Raw genomic sequence first — 15647 nt, forward strand, 5'->3', positions numbered from 1 at the left:
ACAATTGATGTTCAAACCAAACGAAATGTAATTTGAGTAGCGGAAGCATAAGTATGTAAACCCAATGTAAATCATAAGTTCAATTGTTTAAACGTTTAACATGGCGTCTACGATCCATGTCCCACAACAACCTGCTCCTCCTTGTGCAAGCTCCATAAGTACCTAAGGTCCTGCAAGGCATGCAGCAAAGAGTCAACAACTAGTTAAGCGAGTTCACAGAAAGTAAGTTCAAAATAGTAAATCGTATGTTCATTTAGTGGGGGCTTCCCATGTATGTAAGTACTACTAGTGGGGGTTTCCCATGATTATATTTATTACTAGTGGGGGCTTCCCATGTTTATCCTTACTAGACTATTGTAACCATGAGTGTTCTTCATAACCCGAGAACAGGAATACGTACAATGTCACGTAGGTTTTACGTGAGTGCCCTTCCCCGAGGACAATGGTACGCGTGGGGTTTACGTAGGTTTTACGTAAGTGTCCTTCTGACCCGGAAGACAGTAGTAGGTATGAGTTTACGTAGGTTTTACGTAAGTGTCCTCCCGACCCGGGAGAGAGTGGTAGATACTAGTTTACGTAGGTTTTACGTAAGTGTCCTGACTAACCCGAGGACGATGGTATATAGTCTAGCAATAGCGTAAGTACGAGTAATTATCCAATTCAAATCTTCCAACCCAATTCCCAACCCGGGAATCCCATGCCTTGGCTGTGTGAACTCACCATGGTTTGCTCGGCAGATACACAGAAAAGTTCAATTAAGCTATATGGTGGTCAACCACGTCCTACCATGGTTACCATACAAGTTAGGTTCGTAATCAAGTATAGTACGTATGTTCTACACGTATTGTACACAAGTATAATCATGGCAATTCACGTATGAGCATTAACAGGAACAGTTACGTAGATAACGAAATCCAAGTATCCGGCCCAATCAATTGGGCTCGTAACAGTGAAGGTCCAATAGTGTTCAAATGTTCACGGTCTCGAGTCGAGACTAACGATCTCGAGTTGTATTGGTTTCGGGGTCTCGAGTCGCAACAATGGAGATCTCGAGACATCATGGTCTAGTCGAGACTACACGGTCTCGACTCGCAACCGGACCCGCGACCGTGGTCTCGATTTGTGCTGTTGTGAGTCGGCAATGTGGTCTCGAGTCGAGACTGAGGGTTCTCGACTCGCAACCCTTATCGAGACAATGTGTAACAGATTTCCATAACTAATCAGTACAATCATTCCGTAATATCAGCTAACAACTTGACAGGTTCACCAATCAGATCAAACACAATAATTTTCGCATTCAACAGCAGTTAATTGCTATTCAACATGTCAATTCATCATCATCAAGAACGATCAATTACCAGTATGCATAACAAATTATCGAACCACGTGATTAACCAAATTATGGACTATCATGCAACCTAATTCATAATTCCACTCATAAGTCATACACATCACAGCCGATTAACAAAAATCCGGTCCATCATGCACTCAATCCAATTTACAACAAGAACAATAACAAGGATAGTAAACTTTGATCCGGTTATCATGCATACAACATATTTTACAACATATGAACCGAGTCACTAGCATAAACCTTAACCGATCATGTAATCCGATTAACAATAATATCATCATCTAAACATACATATAAAACTTGCAATCGGTAAACATACTACTAACCGAGATGAGAAAGGGAATGATCCGAATCCAAGAGCTTCGTTGGAAAGGGATGTTCGGCTGCCTTTGGTTCCGATCGAGAGAGAGGGAGAGCGTGTTCTAGGGTTTGTGTGTGTGAGGATGTTTGGCAAGTAAATGAAAATCTAAACCCCTAATGGGTATGTGTTTGCGAATCAAAGGAAGTGGGCCGAACCCTTTACCGGGTTGCCCTCTTGGTCTCGAGTTGGATGTGTGTAAACCGAATGGGCTTGTGTAGTCGAGTGGGTCATGTACGATCGGATCATGCAACATATAAACAAACATTCACAATTTCACACAAGGCACGTATAACATGTTACTCAAATAGAGTTCACATAATCACGTAACATTACACAAAAGTGGGTTCGAAATACGAGTTGTCACAAGGAGCCTACCCAGGGTTAGATCCTCAAGATCCCTATTACATTAACGATGCATACATTAGAGAGATATTAGAGAATCCCTACCCATACCAGGCCCCGTATCAGGAACCCGCACCCCAGATTCCAAACCCAGTCCTAGAACCTGCACCCCCAATGAGTGCAGAAAACGTACAAAAACTTAGGACTTTCGGTGAGGAAATTTTAGAAAGCAGTGAGCAAATGAGACAGGTGGGAGAGCGTCTCGTATGGAAATACGACGAGCGCAATATGGATTTTTGGATGAATCCATATCAGTGAATGTGATGGCAGAAACGGTAGTAGTAGTAATAATAATAATAATAATAATAATAATAATAATAATAATAATAATAATAATAATAATATAATAATATATGTGTGTATGTGTTAAAAAAAACTACGGATGCATAATATATGAATAGAGTAAAAGTCGCAATGCTCGACGCTTTTGACCAAAAGTGCGTGTCATGTGATTGGCTATAGTTAAATATTAATTGTGATATTAATATTTGGTAAATTTTTAAAATTCAGATGGACAACGAAGTGAATCAGGAAAACCAGAATGATAATATCCAGAACGACAACCACTCAAATAACAATAATTTGAATAACGAGAATCCAAACAACAATGGCAACCAAATGGATAATAGTGCCGTTCAGCACATAGTGGCACAAGGAATTATAGATGCAATGCCATTTATTATTCAAACGGTTCAAGAAGCGAATAATAAAAGTAAGCATAGCAGTAAGCGACCAAGTGAACCAGAACACAGCGTGAACAATGGACCCGTATTTCAAGTGCCCATTCCCAAAAGAAGAAGAACCATGCCATATGGTTGTTCTTACAAAGAATTCTGGTCCAGTAAACCAATAGAATTCTCGGGCAATGAAGGACCCATTGCAGCTCTACGCTGGATAGAGAAAACTGAGGCTGTTCTAAAGATAAGCAAATGTGCTGAAGAGGATAAGATAATGTTTGCTTCGAATCCGTTTAAAATGCAGCCCTAGAATGGTGGAACACTATCCTCCAGTCAAGAGGAAGTAATAGGGTTTATAACATGGAATGGGAAGAATTCAAAAACATGGTAGAAAAGAAATTCTGCCCTCCCAATGAAAAGGAACAGATAGCAAATAAGTTTCTGAATCTTAGAATGACCGGGGTAGATAGTAAGGGTTACACTACCACATTCTTTGAATATGCTAGGATAGTACCAACCCTTACATCACCTGAACCGGTGTTAATCTCCCGGTATATCTGGGGATTAATTGGAGAAATTAGACATGTAGTCAAGGCTAGACCTCAAACCATAGAAGAAGCTGTAGAACTAGCCAATACCTTGACTGATGAACTAGTACGAACTAGAGAAGAAGAGCAGAGAAGAAACCTAACCCAAAGGCTTACCCAAGAGTCTCGTTCTGGGAATTCCAACCGTAGGAACATAGGTTCTACTTCTGCACCATACTGTAAAATCTGCAGAAAGAAACATTCTGGAAAATGATCTATTTACTGCAATTTCTACAAAGCACCAGGACATAAGGAAGAAACTTGTAGAAGGAAACCAACCAATGGAATGTGCTTCAACTGTGGAGAAAAAGGTCATATCAAGCCAAACTGTCCGAAGTTAGCTCCAACTGCAAACAACAAGAATCCTAAAAATGCTAGAGCATTTGTTCTAACTGCAGATGAAGCCAAGATAATTCCAGACGTCATTGTTGGTACGTTTTTAGTTAATGATATTTTTGCTAAAGTATTATTTGACTCTGGTGCAAACCAAAGTTTTATTAATACTTCGTTTTGCAAACTCCTAAATCAATCATTAACTAAACTACCACAAGAATGTCTAGTAGAGACCGCAAATGAAGAAACCGTTAGGATCTCTGAAATCTTGCAGGGAGCAAGAATAGAAATTTTTAATCAAAAATTTATTGCAAACCTTTACCCAATGAATCTAACTGGATTCGATGTCGTTTTAGGAATGGATTGGTTAATAGCCAATAAAGCCAGCATTTTATGTGATCGAAAGTCAATTCAAGTAAAATAACCAAGAGGTGAAAAGATCACAATTAAAGGAAATAAATCATCTAGATCCACTAAATTCATCTCTGTGATGAAAACTGCAAGTTATATAAGAAAAGGATCTATAGTGTATTTGATTTCTATAATTACTAACACTAAAGGAAAAGAATTAAAAGACATTTCAGTAGTGTCCCAGTTTTCAGATGTCTTTCCAGAAGAATTGCCAGGACTACCGCCAGACAGGGAAGTCGAATTCAGAATCCATCTGCTACCAGGAACAGCACCAATTGCCAAAGCACCTTACCGTTTGGCACCCGCTGAAATGCAGGAACTAAAGAAACAGTTAGACGAATTGTTGGAGAAAGGATTCATACAGCCAAGCTCATCGCCATGGGGAGCACCGATTTTATTTGTTAAAAAGAAGGACGGATCAATGCGTATGCGCATTGACTACCGTGAATTGAACAAAGTCACGATTAAGAATCGGTATCCATTGCCGAGGATCGATGATCTGTTCGATCAACTTCAAGGAGCTCGATTTTTCTCTAAAATCGATTTAAGATCAGGATATCATCAATTAAAGGTACAGGAAGAGGATATTCCTAAAACCGCATTCAGAACAAGGTATGGTCATTATGAATTTACTGTCATGCCATTTGGTTTAACCAATGCCCCAGCCGCATTTATGGACATGATGAACCGAATATGTAAGCCATATTTGGATAAATTCATAATTGTCTTCATAGATGATATTCTAATTTACTCTAAAAGTAAAGAGGAGCATGCAAAGCACTTGCACTTACTTTTAAGTCCATAAAGAAAGGAAAAGCTTTATGCTAAATTTTCAAAGTGCGAGTTTTGGTTAGAGCAAGTACAATTTCTTGGACATTTAGTGAATCATGAAGGAATTCATGTAGATTCAACAAAGATCGAGGCAATTACCAAGTGGAAAACCCTTGAGTCACCAACTGAGGTTAGAAGTTTCTTAGGATTGGCCGGTTATTATAGAAGATTTATTCGAGATTTTTCTAGAATAGCCATTCCTTTAACCAAGTTAACCTGTAAATCTATTAAGTTTGAATGGGGACCAAAACAAGAAGAAGCCTTTAGAATCCTTAAGCAAAGATTAACCCATGCATCGATACTAGCATTACCAGAAAGAACTGAAGACTTTGTAGTCTTTTGTGATGCTTCTAAGTTAGGTTATGGATGTGTATTGATGCAACGTCAAAAGGTTATAGCTTACGCCTCTAGACAGCTTAAGACTCATGAAGAGAATTATTCAACCCATGATCTGGAATTAGGAGCCATAATTTTTGCCCTTAAGATTTGGAGACATTATCTTTATGGTACTAAGTTTACCATATTCACAGATCATAAAAGCTTAAGATATGTTTTCGGGCAAAAAGAGTTAAATATGAGACAAAGACGCTGGATGGAATTGCTTAGCGATTATGATTGTGATATCCAGTATCATGCAGGGAAAGCTAATATAGTGGCTAATGCTTTAAGTCAAAAGTATCATGAAAAGCCAAAAAGGGTACGTTCTCTTAAATTAAATCTACAAGTAGATTTAAATGAACAAATTAGAAAAGCACAAAAATCAGTAATCAAGGAAGATACTGAAAAATTAAAAGGAATGATTAAGGAATTAGAACAAGGAACAGATGGAATTTGGAGATTTCATAAAAAGAGAATGTGGATACTTAAATTAGGAAATTTACATCACCGTATATTAGATGAAGCTCATAAATCTAAATATACGATGCATCCAGGAAATGATAAAATGTACCAGGATTTAAGGAAAAATTTCTGGTGGATAGGAATGAAAAAGAATATAGCAGCTTATGTTTCTAAATGTTTAACTTGCTCACAAGTTAAAGCTGAACATCAGAAACCCGTAGGTTTGTTACAGCAATTAGAAATGCCAGTTTGGAAATGGGAATTGATAACAATGGATTTTGTTACCAAGTTACCCAAAACAAGAAAAGGTAATGATACAATCTGGGTGATTGTAGATAGACTAACCAAGTCAGCTCATTTCTTACCAATGAAGGAAACTTTTAGTATGGAACAATTAGCCAAGTTATATGTAAATGAAATTGTTTCATTACATGGAATACCTTTATCAATTGTTTCTGATAGGGATAACCGTTTTACATCTCATTTTTGGTCAAGTTTCCAAAAAGCAATGGGAACCAAGCTGAATCTAAGCACCACTTATCATCCTCAAACGGACGGGCAAAGCGAAATGACAATTCAGACCATGGAGGACATGCTTAGAGCTTGTGTAATTGATTTCGGAGGTAATTGGGATGAGCACTTACCTTTAATAGAATTTTCTTATAATAACAGTTATCACACAAGTATCAATGCTGCACCATTCGAAGCACTTTATGGACGAAAGTGCAGAACCCCAGTTTGTTGGGCAGAAATTGGGGAAAAACAACTATCTGGACCTGAGATAGTACAGGAAACAACAGATAAGATCATTCAAGTCAAGGAACGAGTGAAAGCAGCACGTGATCGACAGAAGAGCTACGCTGATAACAGACGTAAACAGTTAGAATTCCAAGTAGGTGACAAGGTATTGTTAAAAGTTTCTCCTTGGAAAGGAGTAGTAAGATTCATCAAAAGAGGAAAGCTAAGTCCCAGGTATATTGGACCTTTCGAGATTATTAGAAGAATAGGACATGTAGCCTATCAGCTACAACTGCCAGAGGAAATGGCAGGAATACATGATGTATTTCATGTATCTAATCTCAAAAAGTGCCTAGCTGATGAATCACTCATAGTACCTCTTAAGGATATAGAGGTAAATGAGCAATTAAAGTTTGTAGAAAGGCCTCTACAAATTGAAGATAGGAAAATCAAGAACCTCAAGCATAAGAGATTAGTTCTGGTCAAAGTGAAGTGGGACTCCAAAAGAGGACCTGAATACACATGGGAGCTTGAATCAAAAATGCAAAAGAAATATCCGCACTTGTTCCAGTAGATCTCGAGGACGAGCTCTAAAACAAGGTGGGGAGGATATAACAACCCTGAACCGACACCTTCGATAATTTTTCCGACGCCCTAAAATTATTTAAAATATCCCAAAATGTCTTTTAATATATCCCGTATGTGAAAACCGAGCCCGAAATATAACATAATATTAAAAATAAAATATTAAATCCAAAATATAAGTTGAGGCGGGCCGCGTAGGATCCCACCTCAACACTACGCGGGCGGTATCAAGGCTGAAACTTAGTCCGGTGAGTTTTAAGTTTAGACGAGCCGCGTAAGCCTAAGCTTACTTTTACGCGGGCCGCTAGAGATTAGTAAACGCGGAGGCACCCTGAGCCGACACGTGTCGACATCGTGGCGGACCTATACGCTGACCCAGCTAAGCTACATGTTGACCGGGTGTTGACGCGGGCTGCGTAAGGCTTCGCCTTACCTTACGCGGGCCGCCTGAAAATCGAATTCAGCAACTATAAATAGATGGCATCGGATTTCATTTCCGTTCGCTCACAATTCAATCTCGAATCCCAATTTCTGAATTAGAGGCATTATAGTCGGGTATTATACCCCCAAAAATAGCGAGGTTCTGCTACGATGTAAGTATTATAACCCCTGGAGACGTATTAGATACTCTGCCCGATTGATCTAGGGTTCCGTAACGGCTGTCGTGGTTCTGCCCGACGTAGTCGTTGGAATGCCGTCTCGGGGAGGGTATTACTAATGTTAAAATGGGTTATTATACTAACACCCGTGCATTTGTGTAATTTATAGATTATTCCCAGGAAATCCTTACTGAAAACCCTAAAACAGCAATGTGAGTGATCCTTCTTTTTTTTATATACTCATTCTTGTGAGTAATCCTCTTTTTGTTAACTGTTTTTACAAAACCTTAAATATCTTTCCATGCGAATAACAGTTATTGAGTATTTGTAAGGATACAATTATGATGGTATATTTGGGGTTTTGTATACAAAATTTGTTACCACCTGAGGAGAGGAGTAACATGACATAAGTCAGATGACAGTACCATGGATGTTAATTGGTATTACTTGTAAACAAATGTAATTGCGGATGCGCCCTCAATACTATTCACTGTGACTTTTTATTTAAACCTGATTAAACTGGGATTCACTCACCAGTATTTCTCATTGACAAAATGTTTTTAAAACGCGTTTCAGGTAACAATATGTGAAAGCCAAATAGAAGCCAGCTTGACAGCACTGAAGGCTTGGAAAAGTGGCAATAAAGTTACCTAAGAATAAAATAGATGTTTTATTTAAATAAAATAGGATTGATTCCTATAAAAGTGTGTATACTGAAAACTTGGGTTTTACCCATGTGTTTAATATTATAAAATGTGGTGGTTTACTCTGATTCATTATTTCCTAACTACGGTCCTGATGAAAATTTCCGTTGCCAAATTGGATAATAAAATGATACCACCGAAACTGGCTCGCGGCCGCCCGTTCCCGGGGATTTGGGATCGGGGGCTGTGACACTATAGCAAACCCGAAGTCCCAAACCAAAATCTCTAACCGTCCATTAAAGCAATTAACATGTTTAGTTCTACATAGACATAGAAAACATGAATGTTTTCAATTAACAAAACACAAGGTTGTTAGTTTGTTTTTAAAGATTTAGAAAACTCATTTTCGATATGGTACTTAGTACTTAAAGTCATTAACACACACACCTTGTTAATCCATAACTTGTTTTAGTTAACTCCCCATCAAAGCGTTAGTTTCCCCAAACACCCACATAAACCTTAGTCACTCAATGCTTCAAATATGGCTTTAAACAAACTTGGAAGATTATGTGAATCATCACAAGATTGATAATTACTTCATGAAGTTCTTACAATTCTTAATGGTTACAAATACTTAAAGAAGTGTGTAGAATAAGAGTGTGTTGTGGAAGAGGAGGAAAGAATTGAGCACTGGAAACGGGGGTGACGGCTTGCTTTTATAGATGTTGGCCGTGAGGCTTGGCTCGTGCCTAGATAAATTTGGCCGACTTTTTCTGGCATCCAGGCACGTGGCGTGTCTCTAAGACATGGCCCGTGGTAAGATCTTGGGACGTGTCTCGATTATTTTTCAATGAATTTCTTGAAGATTCTTAAAAGAAAATTTGTCCTCTTTGGTTGAGGCACGAGGCATGTCTCGACTCCGTTTCAGCAGATCTTCTGTTTTTCGCTCAAAATTGCTTCGTTTGTTTGTTTTGAGATTCGTTTTGTCCTGAAAATAAAAATAAACTACATTAATCTCATTTTAAATATATTTCCAACAAAAGTTTGGTTTATTCTAATACGAAAAAACACGTATATTTATATGCATATCAAACCCCACAAAGCTAAAACCATTTACATATATTTATATAAGGGAGGTGAAAACTCCTTTTATCACGAGAACTAACTAAAAAAAATCTATAAAACATACCAATTTTTTTTAATTAAAAATCACTATTTTTTATATATAAAAAAACTTTTTTTTCAAAAAATAAAAATTTGTAATGCACATGTGTAATAATACACATGTGTAGTACACATACACAAATGTATTATTACACATGTGCACTATTTTTTTTGAAAAAAAAAAGTTTTTTAAACTAGCGAAAATTGGTATGTTTTTTAAACTTTTTTTAGTTAGTTCTCGAGTTCTCGCATTAACTAGTGGTTTTCATTTGAACCTTCTCTCTATTTATATATGGTACAAATGTTGCAATAATGTTTATGCTCTTTGATAGCTCTCCGTGATTAAGGTACTCTTTAAGGGAAGCTTTATATGTGAATAATGCCTTATAGTTGCAAAAAGATTTAAAAAAAAAATAATAAAAAAACAAAGCATGTACATGACATATATAAAGTATAGGGGTGATATGAGAGGTTAAAGTAAGCATTCATGTAAATGGAATATAAGGTATGGCGGTAATATAAGAGGTTAAACTAAGCATTCGTGCATCTCATCTAAGGGTGGAGGGGGTGTTTTACCGGACCACCGCCAATTTCAATCGCGTAAGGCCGAGCACCCGGGACAGGGGACACCGCGTAAGTGTTTCGGGTGCTTGGGCCAGGTAGTTTGTTCGGGTTGTGGAACTCGGATGGTAAAGAGAGGAATAAGATAGTGGGTAGTGGTTTGAGCTTAGATGACACACTATTATTGGATAGTGGATGTGAGTAATTTTGGGTTAACTGCTCTCCCAAATTGAGTTCTTAGCAGAGCCGGCTCAAAATATTGTAGGCCCAAAGCGGATAGAAAAATTGAGGCCCTTTTCATAAAAAATAAAAGAAATTCTTTTTAGATCCTATTATTCATATATCATCTCTGTGTATACATAATTATAGATCCTAAAAATCTCAATATCAATAATATTAAATCCAAGATCACCTACATATAATATATTTTTTTTTAAATTTGAGGCCCTATGGAAGTGGTGGCTCAAAGCGCTTGCTTTATTTCACTTCCCCTTGAGCCGGCCCTGGTTCTTAGAGCAGGTGGGGTGCTCCGTGATACCACCCCATCACACGTGAAAGTTCAACGTAACATCGCCGCCGCACCTTTATAACTCGTTATTTTGTTAACGCGTTGAACTATGGAACGAATTTGAACGTTGGTATTATTCGACCGTTATTCAACGGTAACTTTTATAAAAAAAAACTTTTAAACCTTTATATATATCTCCATTTTTTACACACAACAAAAACATAAATCCATTTCACACAATTTTTGTATCTTTCTCAAATGGAATTTCCTACGGATTCGACGTTTCCGATGTCTAGCGATAGCGATACCGAGTCGTCTTCCGACAACGAGACGCTAAAATATTTTGTGTCGGTGTATAACGAACTTGATGCCGAGTCGTCCCGCCCAAAGAAGAAGATGGTCGACCGTGATCGTATACGTGCCAACGAAGTTTTGATGAACGATTATTTTGTGGAAAATCCGCTCTATAATGCCGAAACGTTTAGAGATCGGTTTCGTTTACCCAAAGAATTATTTTTAAAGATTGTTGGAGACATCGAAGCAAGCGAGGAATGGTTTCAAGAAGGTTACGATGCGAGGGGCAAACCAAGTTTCACGCCGATACAAAAATGCACGTCCGCCATTCGCCAACTAGCGACAGGTAACCCTCCCGATCAATATGATGAATACCTAGCTATGTCGGAAAGAACTTCACGTGAATGTTTGCAATTGTTTTGCAACGCGGTCATTAAGTTGTATGCTAACGAGTTTTTACGTAAACCGACGAGCCACGACATCTCACGTATTTACGCCGCATACGAGGCTAGATGGCATTTTCCCGGGATGCTCGGTAGCATCGATTGTACACATATCGAGTGGAAAAATTGTCCAAGAGAGTTGCGAGGGGCGTATGTTAGGGGAGACATCAAAAGACCAACCATCATACTAGAAGCGGTGGCGTCAAATGATTTATGGATTTGACATTCGTATTTCGGTGTTCCAGGTTCAAACAACGACATCAATGTGTTGCACACGTCGCCGTTGTTCCAAAGCGTAACGGATTGTCACACCCCAATTTTCCACGTGTCACCGGTGGGCCCGGTGGGGAGTATAGTGACGTAGTTGGCGTCATCATAGACAAACAACACAATATATAAATGCACAGCGGAAGCAAAAGATAAATATATTACATTCCGAATATAAGTAATGTCAAAGTATTACAACGGAAGGTAAAGGATCCACAGGCGGATCAATAAAAGAAAACTGTTCAATAGGCTTTAGGCATCTAGAACTTGCAAGATTCCCTAGTGACGCCCCGAGCTCCCAGCCAATTACGCATAGTACCTGCCACTCAACCTTTTGGAAAATACGTCAGTTTACACTGGTAAATACAATTAACTGACTCATTTTGGAAAAAGAGTTTGAAAAGTGATTCGTGTGCAAACGGCACAAAACATCTTGACACATTGATTAAAATGCACAGAGGCAAATTAATCTTTATACTTGGGACAATTTTATTAATAAAAATCTTGTATCCGATTTACATGGTTGTCCAACATTTAGGGCCGGTGATTATACAATACAAGCCGGACAATATTAATCGACACACCACAAATATAATCTCACAAGAAGATACTCTCACGAGTGAGTATACGTTATACATATGCAACAGGAGGTGTTTTGCCTACACCTTGTGCTTACGTCGTGGCCATTCACTTTTTAAAATGAGCCAAGGATATCCAGGACACGGTCATTAACCCCCAATGTTATTTGTTATCAATCAACACAGATTAAAACGGGATTATGCAATTTAATCATCTCCGATTAAACAGTTTCTACACCCGACCAAGCGGTATTTTTATAATACCGTATCCCACGCCTGTATAAGGGAAAATAAGTTAAAAGTATTTACCTGAGCTAGCTCCTGTCTTAAATAGCAAGAATAATAACTCAGCCGTATTCACTTAAGTAAGCGTAGGTACAATTTACCGGAAGGCTCTATTCTGGAATAATGGTATAAATAACCAATTAGACTGCTAACGGGTCTTTAATTAAGCCTAAGCTTAGACCGGTTAGTCTTAAAGAAATATACGGTTAAGACGCATGATTAAGCGAAAGACCGGATAGAATGTGATTTAGACCCGACAAGTTTGAATACTTGTATAATATGGGTATACTAAATACATTCTGGATTTTGAGATAAAAATGATAACGTTTGACCCGTTTCGGTCAATTTACGCAAACCAGTTACGTAAACCGAACCGAACGCAAAAAGGCGTTACGGGTAACCAAAAAAAAATCATATGCAAGTTCCCTGAGATAATATGCTTTAAATATGATATAATATCAGCAAGTTATGTCCTATTATGCCCCGAATGTATTTAAACTCAATTTACGCCTCATAAGGGCATTTTGGTCATTTAAAAGATTATGAAAGAGTCAATTTGGTAATCTGAGTTACAGGTCTGATTTATACAGTAAATATACTTAATTTGCCATATTATAACAGTAGGGTATGACCCGTAGACAAGACTTATCATTTAAAATCAAACTATGCACCGTAGGGGTATTTTAGTAATTTCACAAGGGCTAAAAACGACAAAACTGGAAATCTGAGTTCAAAATCTTATACTTACTGTTATTATATGAAAATATGCTAAATACATCAGTAGGTATGAGTCTTATATGTTTAATAAGAGTATAACGCTTACAATGCGCTAAAAACGCTAAAAATGCGATTTAGAGCCGTTTCCGGGTTTTTAAAAGAAAGCTGAGATTTTTATATTTCCAGAATGCCCAAAATAATTTATTTAACAAATAAAATCAGTAGAAAAAGGTTTGGGGTCAAAAGAATGTATAAAACTCATTTTATGGCTTAAACGGTCAAAACCGGCATTAACCGAATCGACTTAGCGACGTATGATCCGATCAGCCAAAAATTAAATAAAAATCTTCAAAAATCCCAGAATATTATATAACATCAGCGGGTAAAAAGTTTTATATCGAAAAGTGGCCTGAAATAGGTTATACGCTAAATGCGCCGTTTATTTAACATAAAGATATAGTTTTACGCTATCGGCCATAACTCAAAATCTGGACCACCAACTGATCTCAAATTTTCGGTGCAAGTTTATAAATTAATAATAAAGATTTCTACTCTTTTACTTTTCCAAAAATCACGTTTTATATCACAAAGGGCAAAACAGTCAACTTTAAGCATAAATCGGAACATGCAAATGAATCGGCTAAGAATAGACTCGAGATATAAAAATTCCAGAGAGTTTTACCAAAATAAAAATGGTTCAAAGTACTCTCCAATACAGGTCTCAAACATGCATGTACGGATCCGAATCGATAGTCTACGTAAAAGTCTTTTTATAAGACTTTCGGTTCCGATTCGTATTTATACTCAAGATTGTCGAGTTGATTATGATAAAACACATTCTTACATATATTATAAGTTATTTATGATGATCAAACAGATTGCATGTCCTCTACATTACCATTTAAGCTTATTTTTGCAAAAACAACTTCTGTTGACTTTTTAGAAACAAGTTTGACTCGACAATTAGCATGCAATAAGTGGGAATCAGAGAATACCCTTTTGAGGGTTTGTTTCCCACATAAATACCAACATATATGTGGTTTCAATTTGAGAAATGACTGAGTAAAACTCGTTTAATCGGAAAGTCAAACTACAAGAACAACGGTTTTGACTTTTACTAATAATCAATGCAAGAACGAATTATAAACTGATATAGAAGCTTACAAAGGTCCTAATGAAGCTTAGTTAACACTAGGATGTTGCCTTGACGTTCAGAAATGCTCCAGAAGCCTTGAGAGTGTTCTTGCAAGTTTATGGTTTTCTTTGTTACTAACACAAGTGCTCATGAATTGAACAATTGATCTGTTTTTAAGAGGAAATCAGAGGTTGTAGAGAGTCCCCAGTAGCCTAGGCATGCAAGACCATCCATTGGTGCATTTTAGAGGTGGTATGAGCTGTTTCCCAATCAAAATTCGGACCCAAACAACAATATTCGCGAATTTCTGCTTCTGATGGGGTCACGCGGCCCGCTTAAGGTATCCCAGGCGGGCCGCCTGGGGTTCTGCAGGCCCAAAACTTTCAAACGTTGGCAGTTTAGGTCCCTGTCTTCGCACGCGAGGTTTTGGCTGCTTATCTTGACTCGTAAACCCTAAATCTTGGTTTTTAAGAACCTTGGGACATTTACCAACATGGTAATGTCCTCGGATAACTTTGCGCTCAACCGAAAAGCCATGAAATTCGACGTTGACGCTTTTAACCCCTCAAGTACGGTTTTGGCCATAACTTTCTCATACGTTATCGAAACTTCACGAAATTTTAACCACATATTCTAGTGAGTACATTTTAGCATTATAAAGCTTCGGGTCTGCCAAAAGTTCACTCAGAGGTATAAATTCAACATGTTGACACTTTTGGCCCCTATAGTTTGTAATTCCTCACTTTTGGGTATTTTCCGCTTCGTATGATCCATGAACCATCCGTTTAAGGTTATGAACATTATGTAGGGTTATCATAGAGTCTATTTATCCATTGTTGACACTTTGGACCCTTACGTTCCATAGTTTTCACTGTTTGTCGATTTTAGTCCCTCTAAAGTATGTTTTCACATACCGGAACCTTATGACACGTGTCAAGACATTATTGGACGAAATTTTTCGAGGTGTTACACGGATGGTACCGCACCTTCCTATCCTTTCTATGTTAACGGTCGACATTACAGACGAGGCTTTTTTCTTGTGGATGATATCTACCCGTCTTGGTCTGTTTTTGTGAAAGTTCCCTCATTTCCTGTCGAGCCTAAAGAAATCGCGTTCAAAAAATTGCAAGAATCGGCAAGAAAAGATGTTGAGAGGGCATTTGGTGTTTTAAAGGGTAGATGGGGTATACTACACCGACCGGTTCGTTCGACGACCAAGAAATCAATACATAGCATAGTGTATGCATGTATCATATTACACAATATGCTGATCAAAGAAGACGGATGTGCAATATCCCCTGATTGGGTGCCGGATCCTCCTACACAAGTTCAA

Source organism: Helianthus annuus, chromosome 4, assembly GCF_002127325.2.
Source record: "Helianthus annuus cultivar XRQ/B chromosome 4, HanXRQr2.0-SUNRISE, whole genome shotgun sequence".
Lineage (NCBI taxonomy): Eukaryota > Viridiplantae > Streptophyta > Magnoliopsida > Asterales > Asteraceae > Helianthus > Helianthus annuus.